Below are 8894 nucleotides of genomic sequence, written 5' to 3' on the forward strand. Positions count from 1 at the left end.
AAGTAAAATAAATAAATAAAATACTTTTTGAATTTATAAACATAGCTGAACTTTTACTACTGTTAATTTGTGATTTGGAATTTGGTAAAGAATGTTCTATCAAAATCTTTAATTTTCATAAATCACATATGATTTATGAAGAATATAAATATGGTTCAATACTCATAATAAATTTTAAAAGCAAGAATATCAAACCAAATTTTAATTATTTCATAAAAATCTTTAAAAATATATATATTTTGGAAGAAAACTATTTTATATGATTATATTATTAAAGTATAAATTTGAAATTCCTTTAAATCTCAAAAAATTTTTCTTCCATAATTCAATGTGCATAACATTTTAATATCAATTCAATTTCATCATAATTGGTTTCCATCTGGATTACATGAAACTATCATTAAGGTTTAAAAAATATAGCTGAATATCTTTATTTAAAAAAATACAAATCAATGTTGTAGTAAATTCATCTCATATGACATCACATCAAATTTATATAATCAATATACTTTCAACTTTTGATTCCATTATCATTTTAAATGTCTTTAGATGCCATTCTCTTTGACATAATAGTTAAGTAGTAGCTAATAATTTAAATTTATCAAATATTTTCTTGTAACAAAAATTCAGTAGAAATAATTCACTTTATGAACATATATATTTATGCCTATAAACAAGTTATACATTTTATTCTTTCGTTGAGTAAATGTTTTAAATATATAAATAAAAAATTATTAACCTGATATTCTCTTGGAGTAAAAGTTTTAGTATTGACGTTTTCAACTAAATGTTGGCGACGTCCACGAGTAGATGATTCAGGAATTTTACTCTCCATCTATTTAAAAAAAAATGAATGATTATTAATATCAAAAAAATTAAAATGCATTCTTTTCTCCAAAATTGATAATAATTACTTCTTGAAAGGAAATATTTATTAATTATATGTATATGCAGTCTCAAACTTGTATGAAAATCCAGTTATGTAACTTCAAATGTAAATTTTGCATAAAATTAATACAATCAAAGATACTTTCTGTATAATTTTATAATAATGCAATTGATTTTAATGTATAGTAAGACCCCAACATATAAAGACTTGACAGATGCAGTTTTAGGTTTACACTATCAGAGAAGAAAAAATGGAAATTACATAGAGCACAATTAAGAATTTTATTTTAAATCCACATCATATTTTTAAGGTGCATGAAGTCTTGCAGCATCTTGCTCATTCTCATTTTGGGAAACTACTACTGTGACTCATTGTTTTGCATTAAATACTTAGACTTGCATGTCTGAATTGTTGTTTTTAAATACCTGAAGAGGGCTGTAAACATTCATACAAAATTAATTAATTGCTAAACTCACAAGTTCTTTGATATGTTTTTTCAATACAGAGTAAGAAGATAAAAAAGAAAAAAATTTTAAAGATTACTAAATTACATTAAATTTCCTTAAAATCTTTCATTTTTGAAATTTTCATTAAAATCTCCACCTTTAAAATTTAATTATATATAGTTTTTATATATAAAGAAATACATATATAAAAATATAATTTATACAATATAATGTATTTCAGTACTACATGATTTATATAACTAAACTAACATAGTTATATATGTTTAGCATTGAGATTTATTTACAAACATTTTTTAAAAGTGAAATAAAAACACAACCAGCAAATTTTTATTGACCTAAACTAACTAATCTATCTTCAAAATTAAAGTTTTCTTACTCAAGAATACAAAGTAAACCTTCTAATAACTATTAAAATATTTTTGTAATTATTCTGTACATTAACACTTCTTATAATGGAACCAGCACAGATTTTTTTTACCAGTGAAAATGTAACTGGTAAGCAAAAAACTAAATACCATTATATCAAAAATTATCATAGAAAATGTAAGTACTACTATAAATATTATAACTGACTCATAAACTAAAAATCATAAAAGTTTTTATAATATTGGTATTATAATACTTGTAGTATTAATTTTAAAAAACAAAACCTAATGCTGAGCTTCATACAGATGAAATATTATAATAAACTTTGTAGATTCATAAAAAAATGTCAAAAACAAGAAGTCTGCTCACTAATATAAAATATCTTTTACAGGTTATAATACTAATTTTAATACAGTTTTGCTTGTTTCATGACATTTATAATTATGAATAAAATTTAAAATTTTTTAACTACATGTATAAAGAAAGAGAAAGTAAATATAATGAAACAATGAAATAAGGTAGCTACCGTGTTTCCCCGAAAATAAGACATCCTCTGAAAATAAGACCTACAATAGGTTTTGCTGAATTGCTAAATATAAGGCCTCCCCCCAAAAGTAAGACCTAGCAAAGTTTTTTTTTACTCGTAACGGTCATCGACAGATGGTTGAAAGTGGCCGTTGGCTTTTTGAAAGTACAGCCACTGATTGGTCAGCAGACAATTACACCACACGGCATGATTTGCATAAGACTATGGCTTGGGAATCACAGATTTGCATAACGTTACGGCTGGTGATGGCTAACTGGTCAGCCGGGAATCACGCCACATGACATTTGCATAGTGCTACGGTTCAGTAAGCACTAATTGGTCATCGAGTCCGATGTTGACGCTATAAAAAAGTTAAGTTGAAGCGAGAGTGAGAAGTCCACTCCAGCACAGGAACTTTGTAAGTTCAGTTCGGTTTTATTTAAGTTCAGTTCAACACGACCGGATATATGTCACTCTCACCTAAGTTTGACTTTTAATTTTTTTGTTCAATAATAAATGTGAATTCTTCTTCGTGGAAAAAATAAGACATTCCCTGAAAATAAGACCTAGTGCATCTTTCAGAGCAAAAATTAATATAAGACAGTGTCTTATTTTCGGGGAAACACGGTATGTCTTTACATTGCAAAAGTTCAGCAGTTCAATATAAAGTTATTGATGTATAATATCCTATTACACTAATAAACTCTTATCTCATATTCACTATGAACATTCTAAACAGTTTTCTTAATTGAAATATGTAAATCAACCTTGTTAATTATGATAATGTAATAAATTGACTAAATACTTGTTTCACAGTTTAGGATAAACCAGTCAAATTTTAATCAAAAATAATGTATGTTAAATCCTAAAAATAATTTAATACAATCTCTCAAATATTTTATACTTATAAATTATTAATTTGTTGATATGACGCAATTATGCAAGTTACAACTAAAACTTGCATAATTATGAAATTATAAGATAGAAGTTGGGGTTAACAAAATATCTAAACTTTAACAGCTATATAAAAAACAAAAAAAAATCTTTTTTGCAATTTTACAAATATAAAATTTCATTACATTAAAAATTTAATTAAAAAATCAAATATTTTAAATTGAAATAGTTCACATAACTGGCAGAACTTAGTTCAGTTGAATAAAATAACTATGAAAATGAAGACATTACAAATTAATACAGGACATCAGAACACTGTTATTTATACTGAAAAATTTCATAATTTTTCTATCATAATTTAGTTGTGAAAGAGTATACAGAGTTAGTTCTGATTTTAAAATAACAGTTTAAAGTATTTCAAAAAGAAAATTTTTTAAACTTGATTAATAAGTGACTATATGCTTAAAATTACTTGTGTGATTTTTTTTCTACATTGGTCTTGAAACTGAACAGCTTGTTATATATTTTTATTATGAAAATGGTAACTTATCCCATTCCATTAATTTAAGCTATTTTAAAACTTCAATGACAAATTTGAAATCTGAATACCTTTACATATATTAATAATGATTTAATATTTATATCTATATATTGTTTAAATACAATACACTGAATTTATATTTATCCAATTCATGAATAGACATTTTTTAGTAAACTTCTTGATTGATTATTTGGCCTTTAATGATTTTGTAGCAATCATTATTATTAATATATAATGAATATTGGCAAATCTGATTAATATATAAATGAAATCACATTTATAAATGTTAAACCAATTTGTCTTAAGAATTTTAATCAATAAAATGACAATTCAGAACAAATTTAAAATATTTCCTTTTATATTCTAACTTCTGACTAAATTTTATATCATTTAATTTTTTAAAATATATTCACTTCTAAAAACAATTTTTATAGTATAAATATTGTGACAGTCAGATGGTCAAGATGGTTAAGGCATCAGCCTGTCACTCTGGAATAGCCAGAATCAAATCCAGATGGTTGAAAAACCCTGAAATTTTTTAGAGTTAGAGTTAATCTTGTCCCAGACATGCTAGGCCCCACCCAGCCACTTCCAGTGTGGGCCTGGCCAAACCCAATATGGGTAGATTTAAAGGCGTTCTTAAGTCCCAGAGAGCAGTAAGAGTCAAAATAAATAAAAATTTATATATGTTATACTATTGTACTATACAGTATATTGGCTAAAATAATTAGTAATGTGTCAAGTAATTAAGCTAAATTAATGTGATATCATCATAATTGATCAAAAGCTTTCACATGAAAAACTTAAATACCTTTCAGATAGAAATGTAATAGAATCACATTAAAAGTTTAACATAATTTATTATCACTTTTTTAATTTTGTAGGACTAAATTTATAATTATAAAATTATTTGTGAATTGTCTTAAATCTTTCAATATTTTCTATAGTTTACTTAAATAACTAATTATTTTTACCATCTTTTTTATACAGAGTTTTTTCTGGTTATGATATTGTACAGTACATACAAACAGAATCATATCCTAATTTAATAAATATGAATCTTAACAAACTATGACCTTTGTAGTTTTGCACCAAGAAGTTTAACCAACCATCCAATCTAAATGTCAATATTATAATTTTTCCAAAATTAAACTGATCTGTATTTAATAATTGTTTTATACAGAGTTCTATGGTTAGTGATAATCTTTTTAGATTATAATTAATCACAGTGATTACTTTGATAAAATAAGAAAAGGGACCAACCATTAATTACATGTACAGTTTAAAGGAGAGGGGATCATAAAAAATGCATCACTATACTGTACATGATGAGAAGGGATTGTCTACATCAGTGTTTCTCAACCTCTAACGAATCGTCGCCCCCTTCAACATAGTATCACCCCCTTAATAAAACCATTATGTAGTATCCCCCCTTCACTTCAAAATTCTGATGCTGAGGGCCAAGGATAATGCCAAATTTGTACTGCATTGAATAGACCAGTGACTAGTATAATGTTATTTGTTTAATTATTGTACAATATAACAAATAAAATATCTAATTATTCTTAATATAATGTTTTACTATATTGCCCAGAAAATTGTTTTTCGCCCCCAAATATAAATTGTTACTAATCGCCCCTCAACATAGAAAAATGCCCACATGGGGGTGATATTGCCCCCATTGAGAAACACTGATCTACATGGTCTTTTTTAGTGGTACACAAATGTGTTCTTTCATGCCTAATTATTAGTCCTGAATAAACTACCATTTTAAAAAATTCTGCACATATTTTAAGTTATTTCTTCAATGTTAGGGGTCCATGAATTATTGTACATTAAATTGAAGAAGATGGAGTTTGCCAAAATTACATCATTGTACAGAAAGTGGAGGAAGGGAGTCATAAATTGCTCAAAAACTGTACTTGCAATTAATGGACAGTCAAAAGTTCACAAAGACAATCTTAAATTTAATTAAATCAAAACTTTATTATAAGATAAAATTAGAATCTCTGTTTAGAGAAATCATATTAAAATGTTTTTCAGATCTCTTTTTGTTAATCACATCATCATTCTTCATTTTTCCATAGGTTACGACTTTAGATGTCATAGATTACTGATTTGAAAGTTAAGATATTACAGAAAGAATATATAATGCAGGCTGTTAAAATCATAACATTTTCATTATGATAATACAACATTTTATAAAAATTATTAGTATTATTATTAATAATCTGAAAATTTAACATATTCCCAGACTGCCAAAATATTTACATGTTTTAATTTCTCATCATAAAATAGATTAAAATATCTAATCTTATTCTGCCTTTATTATGACAGAATAATACACTACATATTCTATTATCCTTGTTAAATAAGATGACTTTATTGTTATTATATGTAAAAGCTTTGTTATTTAGCAAACAACAAATTAAAATTTTTTTGATATGAATATCTCCTAATTATCTGCATAATCCATTTAATCAGTTAACAATTATAAAGAAATTTACCATTTAATAATTTCAAAAACTTTGTTAATATTAAACCATATCATTAAAATGTTCACTAATGGTAAAAATATATCATATGAAAGCAGAATGTTTAGATTTGAAAAAGGTAAGAAATTACATTCAAGCAGAAGAAAAATTCTAGAATGTTCTATTCAATTTTAAGTAATTTTCAAGAGCTATAAAAATGTAAATAGCTAAAATTATATAACTTAATTAAAAGAATAAAAATATTGATCATCTTTTAAACATTCAAAAAGCTATCTGTAAAGTTTAATTTTAGTTACTAAAAGATAAATAATACTAAGAATATCATATAATAAAAAGTTCCTTTGCTTATTATACTTGTATATGTTAATAATAATAATCAGAAACACAAAATTAATACTTGCATCTTTACATCAGACTTAACAGATTTAAAGAAAATTTAAATTTAAATTTAAAATTATTAATTTAGTCAAATCAAAGAGATTTACCTTCAGAAAGTGAACAAATGTTAACTTCACCACAATTTAAATAAAATTGATTTCAAATTTCTTATTTATAGCATTTTTAAATCATAAACAATTTAGGAACTCGATTCAAAAAAATGAGCTATTGAAAGATCCGAAACGCAAACATTACAATCAGATTTAAAAGTGTCATTATTTAAAATTTCCCAGCAAAAAGGCATGTTCTACTTAAAACGCTATATGAATGCAAAACTATAATTCCGATCATGCATGTGATTCCGTTTGGAAGAACAAAATATGTAATCAAAATGGCGAATGACGATGCCATCTGATGGGCTAAAATAAAACATAACCAAAAACCAAATAATTAATGATGTAATAAAAAAAAAATAAAAATAAAAATTATAAAAACATAGCAAATTAAATAATTATACACGAAAATAAAGGAATAAGATCAGAATATTTTCTTAAAATTACTTATCAGTAATTCTTTAAAATATATTTATTATTCATATTTAGAGTTAGGCAAAGTTCAGCTATTTGGAAATACCGATTAAGCTATGAATTTGGACAGGAGCTGAAAGCAGTTGTAATGTTGTCTATTTCTGAAATTAAATTGCATCTGTAATAGTAACGAGGTTGCGGCCGAAGTTTTCATATGTAAAACGTGAACGTCGAGAGCCGCAGCCTTGCTAATAGCGGATACACGACGTGTCGGTTATGTTTTCATTTACCTGTTATTAAAATGAGAGTATTCAAATTAAAAATAATCGAACATTAAGCAGTTGAACTATAAAATTTTTTTAGATTAAGAGAATTATTAAAATTAACAAAGGGTAACATTTTAAAACGATACGAATAAATAACGACAATCATTTCTATCAAAACATGTACAGCACAGGCCGGATGGCCGAGCGGTCAAGGTAGCAGCCTACCGCTCTGGTAGACTCCGGGATCGAATCCGGACGGGTCAAGAAATCCCCAGGAATTTTTCGGGGGTGGTCCGCTCGAATATGTCGGGCCCTGTCCCTCGCCACCCGGCCGCCCCACTGTGGGCCTGGCCGAACCCATAATGGGCATGCTATAAGAGGCCCTCCTAGTGCCCATAGGACGGAAAGAGTGTAAAGTACTATTTTATTTTTCCGACTTTTCCAACGATTATCGACGCGACTGTGTGCCGGAAATAGCCGTTCCCTAACGGGTACTTTACGCGGATTCGCGTTAGTGTGCCAGGCCTGGACTTTCAGCGTGCACCGAAATTAAATAATGACCAAGTTTGTCAATAATAAAATCAAATATTTAATTAATTTCTAGTAATAAACTATATACAAAGTTTAGTAAAATCAAACAATAATTTAATCAATAAGAATCAACCCGACAAAACTCAAATCAATCTAGTTTCTAACTTAAATCTATTCCCCTTTGGAATTCGACAAAATTCAAAGACTTAACTTATATACAATAATTCTTATAAATTAAAGATCATAATAGTCACCTCAATATACTAGGAACCTATTTCCTCAACTCTCAAGACTTTTCTCTATTCGTCGATCCACAAATCGAATAACTTCAAAATCGCATTGGAACTATTTGATCCTATCGGACACCTCTCTCGTTCACTGCTACGAAGCTCGTTGCTATCTGGAGTTCACCTCGTTCATCTTCTTCTTTCTTTCTCTGATATGGAGATTCTGGCTGGTCACCTTTTCTCCGATGAACTCTTGTCCGCAATTAGTCAAATCGATGTGTGGGTGCTACGTAACGTTCGAGGGCCTGCACGTGCTGTCTAGGTGAGAGGTCTGTTTATTGTGTACAGGCACAATGAAGTGACGTTTTTCTCAACACTGGGCTAGTTGAATCTTTTATTTAGTTAGAACGTTTTTTCCATACATCAACGTTTCGGGCATCAGCCCCTCTTCAGCTAACTAAATATATATAAAAATATTTAACAGGACACAAATAAAAACCAAAAAACTCACATAAATTCTTTGTAAACCATACCTCACTTCAGCATGGACACTGCACATACAGCAGAAATCAGACTACACTTAGGTTTTTTAACATTTTCAATATCAATTTTTTATCACAATTTTAACTTTACAGGTTAAAAACAAAACCTTTTCTACATTTTATTACATAAACAAGATAAACCCTGCAGATTTTAAAAAACTAAAACTTACAAATTTCAAAAGTCTTTTTTTGCCACCTCGTCGACTGATCCGACAATTTGCATATAGCACTATGTGCCGTAAGTT

The 8894-nt window shown here is 27.5% G+C and overlaps 1 long non-coding RNA gene across 1 annotated transcript; it reads right to left on the minus strand.

Moving 5' to 3' along the window:
- Positions 1 to 341: 341 nt before the first annotated feature.
- On the minus strand, positions 342 to 6970 carry LOC111621909. Its single transcript, XR_002756161.1, has 3 exons — positions 6664 to 6970; positions 740 to 835; positions 342 to 667 (listed from the first exon to the last, which is right to left on the minus strand). It is a non-coding gene; the product is annotated as an uncharacterized LOC111621909 (long non-coding RNA).
- Positions 6971 to 8894: the final 1924 nt, after the last annotated feature.

This window comes from Centruroides sculpturatus, unplaced genomic scaffold, assembly GCF_000671375.1.
Source record: "Centruroides sculpturatus isolate CEXI.00-Female unplaced genomic scaffold, Cexi_2.0 scaffold31, whole genome shotgun sequence".
NCBI classification, from domain to species: Eukaryota; Metazoa; Arthropoda; class Arachnida; order Scorpiones; family Buthidae; genus Centruroides; species Centruroides sculpturatus.